Below are 16,318 nucleotides of genomic sequence, written 5' to 3' on the forward strand. Positions count from 1 at the left end.
CTAGATGGGAGGGGGGTTTCCCCTCTGGTCCTTGACCTCCATGGCGGCGGAGGGTCGAGAGGCCCTCCGAGATTGGATCTTTCTCTATGTTTCTTTCCTTTCTGCGTTTCAGATTCTGGCGTTTCACCATTTCTTATATTTCCGGAGATCCATAACTCCGAGTATGCTGAAATTTTAACACAATTTTTACCCGGATATTAGCTTTCTTGCAGCAAAAGAAGGGCACCAACCGCCTTATGGGGTGGCCACAAGACATCCTGGCGCGCCCTACCCCCCAGACCGCACCCCTCTGGCTTGTGGAACCCTCGGGACCGCCTTCTATTGATTCCACTTCCCAAAGTTCACATATATTCCAAAATAAGTCTCCGTAAGTTTTTATCCCATTTGGACTTCGTTTGATATGGATTTTCTACGAAACAAAAAACATGCAACAAACACGAAATAACACTAGGCACTGGATCAATATGTTAGTCTCAAAAATAGTATAAAAAGTTGCCAAAAGTATATGAAAGTTGTAGAATACTGTCATGAAACAATAAAAATTATAGATACAATAGAGACGTATCAACATCCCCAAGCTTAATTCCTGCTCCACCTCGAGTAGGTAAATGATAAAAAAGATAATTTTTGATGTGGAATGCTACCTACCATAATCTTGATCATATAATCTTATCATGGCATGAATATTAAGACATGAGTGATTCAAAGCAATAGTCTATCATTGGACATTAAGACAATAATACTTCAAGCATACTAATAAAGCAATCATGTCTTCTCAAAATATCATGGTTAGAAGAAAGTTATCCCTACAAAATCATATAGTCTGGCTATGCTCCAGCTTCATCACACAAAGTATTAAATCATGCACAACCCCGGTTTTAGCCAAGCAATTGTTTCATACTTTAGTGTTCTCAAACTTTTTTAACTTTCACGCAATACATGAGCGTGAGCCATGGGTATAGTACTATAGGTGGAATATAATATGGTGGAGGTTGTGGAGAAGACAAAAAGAAGGAGATAGTCTCACATCAACTAGGCGTATCAACGGGCTATGGAGATGCCCATCAATAGATATCAATGTGAGTGAGTAGGGATTGCCATGCAAGGGATGCACTAGAGCTATAAGTGTATGAAAGATCAAAAAGAAACTAAGTGGGCGTGCATCCAACTAGCTTGCTCACGAAGACCTAGGGCAATTTGGGGAAGCCCATCATTGGAATATAAAAGCCAAGTTCTATAATGAAAAATTCCGACTAGTATATGAAAGTGACAATATAGGAGACTCTCTATCATGAAGATCACGGTGCTACTTTGAAGCACAAGTGTGGAAAAGGGAATAGTAGCATTGCCCCTTCTCTCTTTTACCACATTTTTAATCATTTTTCTCCCTTTTTTTGGTGGGCTTCTTTGGCCTCTTTTTTTATTTGGGCTTCTTAGGCCTCTTTTATTTTTCATAAGGTCCGGAGACTCATCCCAACTTGTGAGGGAATCATAGCTTCCAACATCCTTTCCTCACATGGGACAATGCTCTAATAATGATGATCATCACACTTTTATTTACTTACAACTCGATACTAGAACAAAATATGACTCTATATGAATGCCTCTGAGAGTGTACCAGGATGTGCAATGATATAGCATAACAATGATATCAAAATATGGACAAGCCATGAAAACATCATGCTAGCTATCTTACGATCATGCAAAGCAATATGACAATGATGGTGCATGTCATAATAAAAGGAACGGTGGAAGTTGCATGGCAATATATCTTGGAATGGCTATGGAAATTCCAAAATAGGTAGGTATGGTGGCTGTTTTTGAGGAAGGTATATGGTGTCTGTTTTGAGGAAGGTGGGTTTAATGCACCGGCGAAAGTTGTGCGGTACTAGAGAGGATAGCAAATGTGGAAGGGTGAGAGTGCGTATAATCCATGGACTCAACATTAGTCATAAAGAACTCACATACTTATTGCAAAAAATTATTAGTCATCAAAACAAGGTACTACACGCATGCTCCTAGAGGACGGGTTGGTAGGAATTAACCATCGCGCGACCCCGACCTCCACACAAAGGAAGGCAATCAATAAATAAATCATGCTCCGACTTCTTCACATAACGGTTCACCATACGTGCATGCTACGGGAATCACAAAATTGAACACAAATATTTCTACCAATACACAATTACTCACTAGCATTACTCTAATATCACCATCTTTATATCGCAAAACTATCACAAGGAATCAAACATATCATATTCAGTGATCTACAAGTTTTATGTACGATTTTATGACTAACCATGTGAATGACCAACTCCTGTTAACTCTCTAAATAGATATAAGTGAAGCATGGGAGTTTAATTATTTCTAAAAAAGATATGACCATGCTCTAAAAAATATAAGTGAATCAAAAGAGCATTCTACAAATGGCGGTTTTCTATGTGAAGAAAAACAAGCAATCCAAACTTCAAATGATATAAGTGAAGCACATGAAGCATTCTATAAAGCCATACTCAAAAGATATAAGTGAGGTGCAAAGAGCCTTCTATAAATCAACCAAGGACTTCCTCATACCAGAATGGTGCATTATTAAAATAAAAATAAAAATCACACGACGCTCCAAGATTTACGCATATCATGTGACGAATAAAAATATAGCTCCAAGTAAAATTACCGATGGTTGTTAGAAGAAAGAGGGGATGCCTTCCGGGGCATCCCCAAGTTTAGTTGCTTGGGAGTCCTTGAATATTACCTTGGGGTGCCTTGGGCATCCCCAAGCTTAGTCTCTTTCCACTCCTTATTCCTTCATCCATCGTGATCTCGCCCAAAACTTGAAAACTTCAATCACACAAAACTTAACAAAACCCTCGTGAGATCCGTTAGTAATAATAAAACATATTACAACTTTAAGTACTGCTGTCAACCAATTCATTTTTTGCATTGTATCTACTGTAATATAACTTTTCCATGGCTTATACCACCGATACAATCGATAGTTTCATCAAAACGAGCAAAACAATGCATCAAAACAGAATCTGTCAAAAAAAGGACAGTGTGTAGTAATCTGTACATTCACCATACTTATGTAACTCCAAAAATTCTGAAAACTTAGGACGAAATAAAAAAATTGCATAGAAGTACTGTGTAAAAATTTCAGAAACTTTTGGCATTCCAGTAAAAAAATGTAAATTCACGCACTACAGCCAAAGTTTTTGTTTTTGCACTGCACACACCAAACAAGCAATCTAATCATCCTAAAGGCAAATCTTGGCACATTATTTTTATAATACAATGGATTTATACAAGGGGATAATTATTTTTGTTGAAAAATTTCTGTAATTAAGATTCACAAGGGTTCCATGGGCATGAACAAAGTTCAAGGCATGCTCCCATTTTAACAATGCTCGTTTCTCTCACTTTCACTTTTATTTTTGAAAAAGCTGTAGGTTCCCCTATTTATTTATTTTTGTTTTTTAAACTATATAAAAGCACACAACAGAAAAAAAAATGACTATAAAACTTCCGGGTTGTCTCCCTGACAGCGCTTTCTCTAAAGCCATTAAGCTAGGCATAAAGTGCTCAAGTAATTGATCCACCCGGATCCCAAGGTATATCAAAACCAATTTTAATTAACAATGATTTGTAATTTAGTAGTAAGAACAAAGTAACATATATCACACAACAACGAAGTCTAACTCTCTTTCTATGCATCGGCATGTCATAAAAGAACAATTCATGCACACAGAGTAAAGGCCAATGCATGGTATAAACAATTTCTTGCAATTTTATCGTCTTGGAAACATAGAGAGGCGAAGATGTAGTTCCTATCTCATAATAATTGCAAGTAGGAGAAGCAAGAAACTGCATATTATATCTATCAAAATCATCATGTGTAGCAGTAAAAGGCAACCCATCTATATAATCCTTAATAAGTGCAAACTTCTTCAATATAGTTTAGTTGGGAGAATTCAAAAATACAATAGGACTATCATGTGTGGGTGCAATAGCAACAATTTCATTCTTAACATAAGGAACTATATCAAGTTCATCTCCATAATCATCATTCATATTGGCATCATGGCCACAAGCATAGCAAGCATCAAGTTCATCAAAAAGGGATATTTCAAATGAATCCAAGGGATTATAGCAATTATCATAGCATTCATCCTTTGGTAAGCACGAAGGGAAATTAAAGAATGTATTAGTTGAAGAGTTACTCTCATTAGAAGGTGGGCACCGGTAGCTAATCCGCTCTTCCTCCTTTTGTTCTTCGCTCTCCTCCTCATCTTTTTCATCCAATGAGCTCACAGTGACATCAATTTCTTCTTTCATAGATTCCTGTAAAATATTAGTCTCTTCTTGGATAGCGGAGACTTTATCAATAAATCGATAAATATGGGCATTATATTCATAATTGGCATAAAAATAATGAAGCATAGCCAAATTTTGAGATCGGTAAACAACATCATCATAATCTTCATACTTTTCAAATAAAGCTTCAATTTCATAAGCACCCTTAAAAGCAACAAACTCTTCTATTTGTTCCACATCATAGTAATCATATATACCATTAGCATAAGAAGCCAAGGTCTCATTATCATCAAATTTACATGAAAAGGGAAGGTGTTTAGCCTTCATCCTAGAGCAACAAGTAATATCATATCTCAAGCATAGATTCCAAGCATACCATTTCAACATATGAATTTGATCCCATAACAGTTTCCCTTTTTGAGTCAAGCGACAATCCCTAAAGTATTCACGTAGATCCAACGTGTCTCCCATTATATAATTGAATGGGGTTTTCTCAGGATTATTAAAGTAGTGCATAATATCTTCGACATAATGAGCATCGAGGGTTTTAGGAGGTTCCCCATCTCCATGAGTAGCAAGTACACCTAATTTTTTTTTGGTATTTCCTGTTCCATATCCATAACTATAGATAGAGAACAACTTAAACAACAAATAAAATCTACTTAGTGATAAAGCAAACAAGCACACACGAGAATATTCACCCCACGCTATTGCTCACCGGCAACGGTGCCAGAAAAATGTCTTGATAACCCACAAGTATAGGGGATCAATCGGAGCCTTTCTCTGTAAGTAAGAGTGTCGAACCCAATGAGGAGCTAAAGGTAGAACACATATTCCCTTAAGTTCTATCAACCACCGATACAACTCTACGCACGCTTAACGTTTGCTTTACCTAGAACAAGTATGAAACTAGAAGTACTTTGTAGGGGTGATAGGATAGGTTTGCAAGAAAATAAAGAACACATAAATAAAAACTAGGGGCTGTTTAGATAAAGAAACAACTAAGTTGGTCTTAGTAGAGATCTTTTTGTCACAAGAAGGTTATTTGTCCCTCGGCAATCAATAACTAGACCAGTAATCATTATTGCAATTTTATATGAGGGAGAGGCATAAGCTAACATACTTTCTCTACTTGGATCATATGCACTTATGATTGGAACTCTAGCAAGCATCCGCAACTACTAAAGATCATTAAGGTAAAACCCAACCATAGAACCCACCTACTCGGGTTTATGCTTCTGTCACATTGCAACACCCTACAACGGGGATCCCTCATGCTTGCGCGACACGGAGAGCACCATAGGACAACACCAATAATAAAACATGCAACTCAAACCAATCATGATCATCAATCAACCCATAGGACAAAACGAATATACTCAAACATCATAGGATAGCCATACATCATTTGGAAATAATATATAGCGTTTAGCACCATGTTAAAGTAGAGATTACAGCAGTGAGAAGAGGCGTTGTACCACTGCATAGAGGGGGAGAGAGTTGGTGATGACGGCGCCGAAGTTTATGGTGTAGAGCGCCGTCACGATGAGGGCCCCAGCGGCGTTCCGGTGCCACCGGGAGAGAGGGAAAGAGAGACCCCCTCCTTCTTCTTCTTCCTTGGCCTCCCCCTAGATGGAAGGAGGGTTTCCCCTCTGGTCCTTGGCCTCCATGGCGGCGGAGGGGAGAGACCCCCTCCTAGATTGGATCTCTCTCTCTCTGTTTCTTTCCATTTCTGTGTTTTTCTGCGTTCCAGATTTCGGCGTTTCACCGTTTCTTATATCATGGAGATCCGTAACTCCTATTGGGATGAAACTTTAACATGATTTTTATCCGGATATTAGCTTTCTTGCGGCGAAAGAAGGGCACCAACCGCCTTACGGGGTGGCCACAAGACAGCTTGGCGCGCCCTACCCCCGGGCCACGCCCCTCTGTCTTGTGGGCCCCTCGGGCACCGCCTTCTATTGATTCCACTTTCCAAAGTTCACATATATTCGAAAACAATTCTCCGTAAGTTTTTATCCCGTTTGGATGTTGTTTGATATGGATTTTCTGTGAAACAAAAAACATGCAACAAACAGGAACTGGCACTAGGCACTGGATCAATATGTTAGTCCCAAAAATAGTATAAAAAGTTGCCAAAAGTATATGAAAGTTGTAGAATATTGGCATGAAACAATAAAAAAATTATAGATACGACGGAGACGTATCAATTATCACTAGTCTTATCAAAGAGCAAGTCATCTTCTCCTAGCAAGTCATCCTCATCATTGTTAAAGTCAAAGTACTTTGGGTGTGATACCTTGGCGCCTTTTGCCATGAAGCAACTCATTTGGTGAATCAAATATGTCATAGCAGTAGTAGAAAAAGGGCCTTTTGTCCCGGTTCGTAAGGGCCTTCTGTCTCGGTTTTGAAACCGGGACTAAACGGTCGTTACTAATGCCCTCGGCCTTTAGTTCCGGTTCTTACACCAACCGGGACAGATGGGCATCCACGTGGCCACTGCGGCCAGGCCAGGCAGGGGGGCCTTTAGTCCCGGTTGGTGACACCAACCGGGACCAAAAGGCATCCACGCGTCAGCACCTGGCTGAAGCTGAGTTTTTTTTTGAAAGGGGCTGGTTTAGGGGTTAATTTAGGTTGTTATATACACCAACCAAGGAGCATCCATGAGCAAGCACAAAAAGAAATAATTTTATCTTTCGTCAATGAGCATCCATGAGCATGCACAAAATTTTATCAGGCACACCACCATCATACTTAAAAGTGCAGTAGCAGTTCAACACTATCGTACTTAAAAGGTTTACACTATAAAGATTAAAGCTCCATCAGGTTCTTAAGATCTTCACTCCTGCTTCTTCACCTTCTCCTTCATCATCCTGATGCGCTTAGAGCGGCGAAGCCCCAGGCCAGGCTGTGGGATGTACTCCTCTACCAGAATTGGCATGGCCCTGTCGCCCAGCTGTGGGATCACCATCGCGAGGCCATCGTTGCTGCTACTTTTGTTGTAGCCAGAGTCGCTGCTGCTTTTGCTATAGCCAGAGTCGCTGCTGCCGTAGACATAGCACCTGTCGCAGTACTCGCTACTCCTGCTCCCATTGCCTTGCCAAATGCAAAAAAGTTTTTTTTAAATGGGTGTGAGACATAGCCTAATGGATAGGAAGAAGAGACACTGTGTACTGGCATCGTCGTCGTCCTGGTAGCGCCTCCGACACATAGTCGTGTCGAACACCTTCACGGTGAACGTGGCATTGTCGTCGTACCTGAAGACAAGGAAGTACCCGTGCCGTACGTCATAGGCATGGACGAACTGCTTCCAGCCACGATCTAGGTACATGCTTCCATCGGTGTCGAACGCCACCTCCACGTCCCACAGCTTGCGAAGCCCGTTGCCGTCCTGCCTCAGCTTCATGTTCTGTGGCCGATGACCGTCCAACATCTTCACAAAATTGTCCGGCAGCACCTGCCTGCTGGAGGATTTCTCAAGTATAATCGTGAATAACTCCATCTCTGAAAAGCAGCAGAAGAGACCAATTACTACCCTTTTACAACATTGTCAGTACTCGCTGCTCCTGCTCCCATTGTCTTGCCAAATGCAAAAAAATAAATTAAATGGGTGTGAGACATAGCATAATGGAGAGGAAGAAGAGACAGAGCATATTGGCATCGTCGTCGTCCTGGTAGCGCCTCCGACACATAGTCGTGTCGAACACCTTCACGGCGAACGTGGCGTTGCCGTCGTACCTGAAGACAAGGAAGTACCTGTGCCGCAGGTCATAGGCACGGACGAACTGCTTCCAGCCACGATCTAGGTAAATGCTTCCATCGGTGTCGAACACCACCTCCACGTCCCACAGCTTGCGAAGCCCGTTGCCGGCCTGCCTCAGCTTCATGTTCTGTGGCCGATGGTCGTCCAACATCTTCACAAAATTGTCCGGCAGCACCTGCCTGCTAGAGGATTTCTCAAGTATAATCGTGAAGAACTCCATCTCTGAAAAGCAGCTGAAGAGACCAATTACTACCCTTTACAACATTGTCATACAACATTTACAGCAACATGATCATCAGTATTAGGTAGGACTTTTCTGCATAGTGCTCTCCAATTTTAGCATTCAAAGTAGGACTACTTTTCCAATTTGAGCATTCAATAAGCAAAACCAAATCGTAAAATAAAGTAGTATTCAAATTAGCATGCATTCAATTATAAGCAAAACTACATCATCTCTTGTCATACATATAGCATCACTAATACAGGTAGAACCGTAGCACCCGATGGGTATCGTCGCGGGCGGTGGACACCGAAAGAGAAGGAACCATCACAAAATCATAGCTCCAGTGAGATCCCTGAAGAACCTGCCAGGTATTGGAGAACCTGCCCTCCAATGCAACCATGTAGCGACGGACGTGCTTGTCCTCCTCGCTGACACAGTGACGTACCACATCCGCGGTGTCCGGAAGCCTCGGCACCGTCACTGGCCCACGCGACCGCCACCAAACAAGGATCGGGTCAACAACGGGCTGCCTCCTCACCAACCTACGCTCCCCGGAAGGTAGCACCTCCCAATACCAGCCGGGCGGAGCTCAGTCCCGGACAGGGCCCCTCTGATCAAGCAGGTATCCTCCGCCGAGTCGACGATGAGGATGCGGGATAGGCATCGTAAAATGAACTAAAAAATAAACTAGTTCTATTAATTTTCTTGCTAAAAATAAACTACTTCTATATATAGTAAAATAAAGTAGTTTTATTAAATCAACTAGTTCAACTACTAAGCACTTACTATAAATAAATAAAACCAAAACTATATTCACTATGGTGGTAATACTAGTTGTTAATTATCTGTCTCATATTGCACTACAACTAACAATCTAATGAACAAGAATTAATATATGCCATCTTTTGGTTGGTAACAATATTAGATTAATTCAACTACCATAAATTTTGCCAAAGTGGCAGAAAGGTTTATTCCAGTGAGCAAAAATTGCATATCTAATCCCATTGCTCATGCAGGACAACATAGGATAAGCATATCAAAGGAAATGATGTTCCTAGAGTATCCGAAATGCACAAGTATCCGATATGCAGGACTATCAAAATAGGTCGAGATGCACAAGTATCAGATTCGTAGGACTACCAAAATAATGCTATATGTTTCTTCTACGTTCGTGCCTACAATAATTATTTTTATCCTATAACTGTCACTTCTTTTTTAACAGTAGGCATTATTCCATGGAATTTCTAACATAAGTACTTGTACCTGTTATGGAAAAATGTCAATATCTCCTTCCTTGATCTTAATCAACTAATACGCAAATTTATTTTCTTTAGTTATTACCAGATGCATACTATCTAGATAACATCTTGCAAACTAGAACACAAACATATGGTACAAGAAATTAAAAACATTGTTAGTTTAATTTAAAAAAAAAGAAAGGTTTCGAACAAAGATCTGGATGACTACAAATTTGACATATTCGATCTTTGCATATATATGAACATACAAACATGCATATTCAACAATAATATCACCAAAAATCAAAAATTAAAAACAATAAATCAAAAAAAAACAGAGCCGTGGCGGCGGCGGCTCACATCGGGGGCGGCGGGGGCGATGACGTGGGTGGCAAGGGCGACGACGACGGCGGCGGGGGTCGGAGGGCGACGGCGACGGGGCAGCCTCGCGGTGCCGTGGATGAGCTCGCGGCATCGTCGGGCGTGGATGAGCTCGCGGCACCGTGAAATCTGAAAATTTCCAAAGTGTTGGCTTATATAGCAAAGGCATTGGTCCTGGTTCATGGCACCAACCGGGACCAAAGGCCTCTTTTCAGCAGCCCAAAGGGCGGGAAACAAAGACCTTTGGTCCCGGTTGGTGGCACAAATCGGGACCAATGCACCCCTTTAGTCCCGGTTGGTGCCACCAACCGGGACGAAAGATGTGTTCGCGGCAGTTTCGAAGAAGTTTAGTCCCACCTCACCAAGCGATGTGCCGTGTTAATGGTTTATAAGCCCCTCTACGGCTGCTTATTCGAAGTGTCTTATAAAGAAAAATCAACCTAAAAATCGAAGGGTGTTTAGGTTGAATTTTCTCTATAAGCGCATCTATTTTGTTGCAATTTTTTTTGATTTCATGAAAACTTTTTTTAGTTGATATTTTTTGATTTTTTTAGTTCATTCTTTTTATTAATGTTTTATTTGATTCCTTTTAATTCATTCTTTTTAGTCCATTTTTTAAAAAATAAATACCAACCGGGACCAAAGGGCGTGTGCTCGCACGGTGGGGTGCTATGTTTAGTCCCACCTCGCTAGCCGAGAGGGGCTCGGAGTGGTTTCTAATTACTTATTTATTTTCTTTTACAATATTTCTTTTTGCTATTAAAGTTTGTAACAAAATTCTAATTACTTATTTATTTTCTTTTATAATAATTCTTTTTTCTTTTAATGTTTTGAACAAAATTCTAATTACTTATTTATTTTCTTTTATGATAATTGTTTTTGCTATTAAAGTTTGTAACAAAATTCTATATAATTTTAGTTTCAATAATACTAGAGGTTTATAAAAGCTTTTTAGTTGATTCCTTTAGTACCAGTTCTAAGGCTGTTACAAAGGCATTTTATACGGAAATTTGTCTGTTAAAACATGCATATTCATACGGAAACTTGTCTGTTACAACATGCATTTCAAATGAACTACAGAAAGGTTGAAAGTTGGCATGGTATCATCATAATAGTTGTGGAGGAAGTTTTCACTTTTTCTTCGCTTGTGTCCTTTCCTTATTGCGTCGTAACCATGGATGATATTCATCATTTATCAGGATGCTTGGGTCAGCCTTGACTTTGAAGGGAGGAATTTCATGAAACTTTTCATAATCTTCGGACATGTCTGTCTTGCCCTCCATTCCCAAGATGTCCCTTTTTCCTGAAAGAACTTGTGGCGCTTTGGCTCATCGTATGATGTATTCGCTTCCTTATTTTTTCCTTTTCTCGGTTTGGTAGACATGTCCTTCACATAGATAACCTGTGCCACATCATTGGCTAGGACGAACGGTTCGTCAGTGTTGTCATTCCGTACTGTGGGTCTACCTGTACCCCGCCTCCTGACAGATTGACCCATTTGCACTTAAACAAAGGGACCTTAAAAATCTACTCCGTAGTCAAGTTCCCATATGTCCACTATGTAACCATAATATGTGTCCTTTCCCCTCTCGGTGGCTGCATCAAAGCGGACACGCTGTTTTGGTTGGTGCTCTTTTGATCTTGGGCGATCGTGTAAAATGTATTCCCATTTATCTCGTATCCTTTCCAAATCATAACAGTCGAAGATGGTCCCCTGGACAACGAGTACAATTCATCACAAACAATGTTTTCATCTCTAAGACGTGTTTCCAACCAACTGCTGAAAGTCCTGATGTGTTCACATGTAATCCAGTCGTCGCACTGCTCCGGGTGTTTGGAGCGCAGACTGTTCTTGTGTTCATCGACATAAGGGGTCACCAAGGTAGAGTTCTGTAGAACTGTGCAGTGTGCTTCAGACCAAGAATATCCGTCCCTGCATATTATTGTCTCCCCTCCAAGCATGCCTTTTCCAGTCAGTCTCCCCTCATACTGCGATTTAGGGAGACCTATCTTCTTAAGGTCAGGAATGAAGTCAATACAAAACCCAATGACATCCTCTATTTGATGGCCCATGGAGATGCTTCCTTCTGGCCTAGCGCGGTTACAGACATATTTCTTTAGGACTCCCATGAACCTCTCAAAAGGGTACATATTGTGTAGAAATACGGGGCCCAGAATGACAATCTCATCAACTAGATGAACTAGGACGTGCGTCATGATATTGAAGAAGGATGGTGGGAACACCAACTCGAAACTGACAAGACATTGCACCACATCACTCCTTAGCCTTGGTATGATTTCTGGATCGATCACCTTCTGAGAAATTGCATTGAGGAATGCACATAGCTTCACAATGGCTAATCGGACGTTTTCCGGTAGAAGCCCCCTCAATGCAACCGGAAGCAGTTGCATCATAATCACGTGGCAGTCATGAGACTTTAGGTTTTGAAACTTTTTCTCTGCCACATTTATTATTCCCTTTATATTCAAAGAGAAGCCAGTCGGGGCCTTCATACTAAGCACGCATTCAAAGAAGATTTCCTTCTCTTCTTTGGTAAGAGCGTAGCAGGCAGGACCTTCATACTGCTTTGGAGGCATGCCGTCTTTTTCATGCAAACGTTGCAGGTCCTCCCATGCCTCAGTTGTATCTTTTGTCTTCCCATACACGCCCAAGAAGCCTAGTAGGTTGACGCAAAGGTTCTTCGTCACGTGCATCACGTCTATCGAAGAGCGGACCTCTAGGTCTTTCCAGTAGGGTAGGTCCCAAAATATAGATTTCTTCTTCCACATGGGTGCGTGTCCCCCAGCGTCACTCGGAACAGCTAGTCCTCCGGGACCCTTTCCAAAGATTACGTGTAAATCATTGACCATAGCAAGTACGTGATCACCGGTACGCATGGCGGGCTTCTTCCGGTGATCTGCCTCGCCTTTGAAATGCTTGCCTTTCTTTCAACATTGATGGTTGATCGGAAGAAATCGACGACGGCCCAGGTACACATTCTTCCTGCAGCTTCCCGGTTATATACTTTCGGTGTCAGCTAAACAGTGCGTGCATGCGTGGTATCCCTTGTTTGTCTGTCCTGAAAGGTTACTGAGAGCGGGCCAATCGTTGATGGTTACAAACAGCAACGCGTGCAGGTTAAATTCCTCCTATTTGTGCTCATCCCATGCACGTACACCATTTCCATTCCACAGCTGTAAAAGTTCTTCAACTAATGGACTTAGGTACACATCAATGTCGTTGTCGGGTTGCTTAGGGCCTTGGATGAGAACTGGCATCATAATGAATTTCTGCTTCATGCACATCCAAGGAGGAAGGTTATACATGCGTAGAGTCATGGGCCAGGTGGTGTGATTGCTGCTCTGCTCCCCGAAAGGATTAATGTCATCCGTGCCTAAACCAAACCATATGTCCATGGGTCACGTGCAAACTCAGCCCAGTACTCTCTCTTGATTTTTCTCCACTTCGACCTGTCAGCTGGTGCTCTCAACTTCCCGTCTTTCTTACGGTCCTCACTGTGCCATCGCATCAACTTGGCATGCTCTTTGTTTCTGAACAGTCTCGTTTCAACTGTGGTATTATAGGAGCATACCACATCACCTTCGCAGGAACTCTCTTCCTGCGGGGCTCGCCGTCAACATCACCAGGGTCATCTCGTCTGATCTTATACCGCAATGCACCGCATACCGGGCATGCGTTCAAATCCTCGTACGCACCGCGGTAGAGGATGCAGACATTAGGACATGCATGTATCTTCTGCACCTCCAATCCTAGAGGGCATACGACCTTCTTTGCTGCGTACGTACTGTCGGGCAATTCATTATCCTTTGGAAGCTTCTTCTTCAATATTTTCAGTAGCTTCTCAAATCCTTTGTCAGGCACAGCATTCTCTGCCTTCCACTGCAGCAATTCCAGTACGGTACCCAGCTTTGTGTTGCCATCTTCACAATTGGGGTACAACCTTTTTTTGTGATCCTCTAACATGCGATCGAACTTCAGCTTCTCCTTTTGACTTTCGCATTGCGTCCTTGCATCGACAATGACCCGGCGGAGATCGTCATCGGGCACATGTCTGGTTTCTCTTGATCTTCAGCAGCTTCCCCCGTTGCAGCATCGTCGGGCACATCGTCTGGTTCCTCTTGATCTTTAGCAGCTCCCCCGTTGCAGCATCACCGTATTCAGGGGGCACATAGTTGTCATCGTCCTCTTCTTCTTTGCCGTCTTCCATCATAACCCCTATTTCTCCGTGCCTCGTCCAAACATTATAGTGTGGCATGAAACCCTTGTAAAGCAGGTGGGTGTGAAGGATTTTCCGGTCAGAGTAAGACTTCGTATTCCCACATTTACTGCATGGACAACACATAAAACCATTCTGCTTGTTTGCCTCAGCCACTTCGAGAAAAATATGCACGCCCTTAATGTACTCGGAGGTGTGTCTGTCACCATACATCCATTGCCGGTTCATCTGCGTGCATTACATATAATTATGTGTGTAAAAATTAAGAAAATCAGACAAATATCTATCTAAAGTAAGAAAATCAGACAAGTATCATAAAGAAGATAAGAACAAGAGGTTCACCACGGTGGTGCCGGCGACGAGATCGGCACGGGCGATCAACGGTGGTGAAAACGGGGACGGGGCGTGACGGACCCCTAAATCTAGACAAATCTCAAAAAAATGGAGCTCCTAGGTCGAGCTTCGAGAGGATAAAGCTTAACTAGTGTGGCTCGGGCATTTCATCGAACACCTCATGTGCATAGGAGGTTAACTAGAGCACCCAAATGCCCTCTCCTCGCCGGATTGAAAAAACAGAGCACTGTGGAGTGCTCTGCCGCGGCGGTGGGTATATATAGGCAAGTTATTTGTCTCGGTTCGTGGCATGAACCGGGACTAAAGTCGCCCCTTCTGTCCCGGTTCATGCCACGAACCGGGACCAATGGTTGTGGGCTAGCAGTGAGGACCATTGGTCCCGGTTCGTGGCTCGAACCGGGACAAATTGTTCCACACGAACCGAGACCAACGCCCACGAGGCACCGGCCGGCCCCCTGTGCTCACGAACCGGGTCTAATACCCCCCATTGGTCCCGGTTCTTGAAGAACCGGGACTAATGGGCTGGCCAGGGCCGAACGATAGCCCTATTTTCTACTAGTGTGGGAATAAAAGGATACGAGTGCAAGACCGGCAACACCTTCATCTTGACTATAGTCGGAGTTGGAGTGGTAGATTCTCTCAGATTGGTTGTCAGACTCGGAGCCGGATACCCATTCACCAACATGATCTTGATGTCTTCTACTTGAGAGGCTCTTGGTGTACTTGTCCTTCTTCTTCGATTACTTCTCCGAGAGTGTCTTTTTTCATAGCCATCTTCTCTATTCCTCTCTCTACAAGGTGACTCTTCTATTGATATTCGTCTTCTAGGTGACTCTTCTCTTCGTTTGTGGGGAGCCGATCACTCATTGCAATAGTGTCCGGGCTTTCCACAATTGTAGCAGTTTCTGTCACGGCTAGATGAGCACTTATCTTCATATCTTGAGCTAGAGCTTCTCTCTTTGCCTCTACTCTTGTAGAACTTGTTGAACTTATTGACCATGAGTCTTTTATCTTCATTGGTAACAAGGTTGTCGTTTGAAGTAATTGGAGTATCACTTGAAGCTTTGTAAGCACCGCTTGACTTGTTGTGCAGCTCAGCCTTGTCTTGAGTGACATTTCATGAATGACAATCCTTCCAATGATTTGTGTTGCCTTGAGATCCTTTTAGTTTGACATCGTTTGGATCAATGTGCGCAAGGTGTCGTACTTTCAAGGAAAATCTCTAAGTATCTTCTTAATGATGAATTTGTCGGCCATCTATTCGCTTCCTAAGCCGGCAATCTCATTTGTGATGAGAGCTAGCCTAGAGTACATCTCAACGACTCCTTCACCATCCTTCATCTTGAACTTGTCAAGCTGACTTTGTAGCACATCCAACTCAGATTCCCTGACGAATTCGGTACCTTCGTGCATATCACCAAAGTATCCCAAATTTCTTTGCCTTCTCAAGAAGACCGATTTTGTTGAATTCTTCGGGGCATAGGCAGTTGAATAGAATGTCACATGCTTGAGTGTTGTATTGCAACATCTTCAATTCTTCTGGTGTCACATCATGATCTGGTTCCCTTCCATCACCGAATAAATCACCTTGCACACAAACACGATCAATACCTCAAACGACAGGGTTATGACCAAGAATATGCATCTTCATCTTATGCTTCCAACTAGCAAAGTTTGTACCATCAAAATATGGATCTCTATGGTTGTAATTTCCCTTATTAGATGCCATACTCTCCTAGGTTGTGAAACCAATGCAATGGAGACCAAAGCTCTGATACCACTTGTAGGATCTGAAGTATGTCTAGAGGGG

This window comes from Hordeum vulgare, chromosome 4H (assembly GCF_904849725.1).
Source record: "Hordeum vulgare subsp. vulgare chromosome 4H, MorexV3_pseudomolecules_assembly, whole genome shotgun sequence".
Classification (NCBI taxonomy): domain Eukaryota; kingdom Viridiplantae; phylum Streptophyta; class Magnoliopsida; order Poales; family Poaceae; genus Hordeum; species Hordeum vulgare.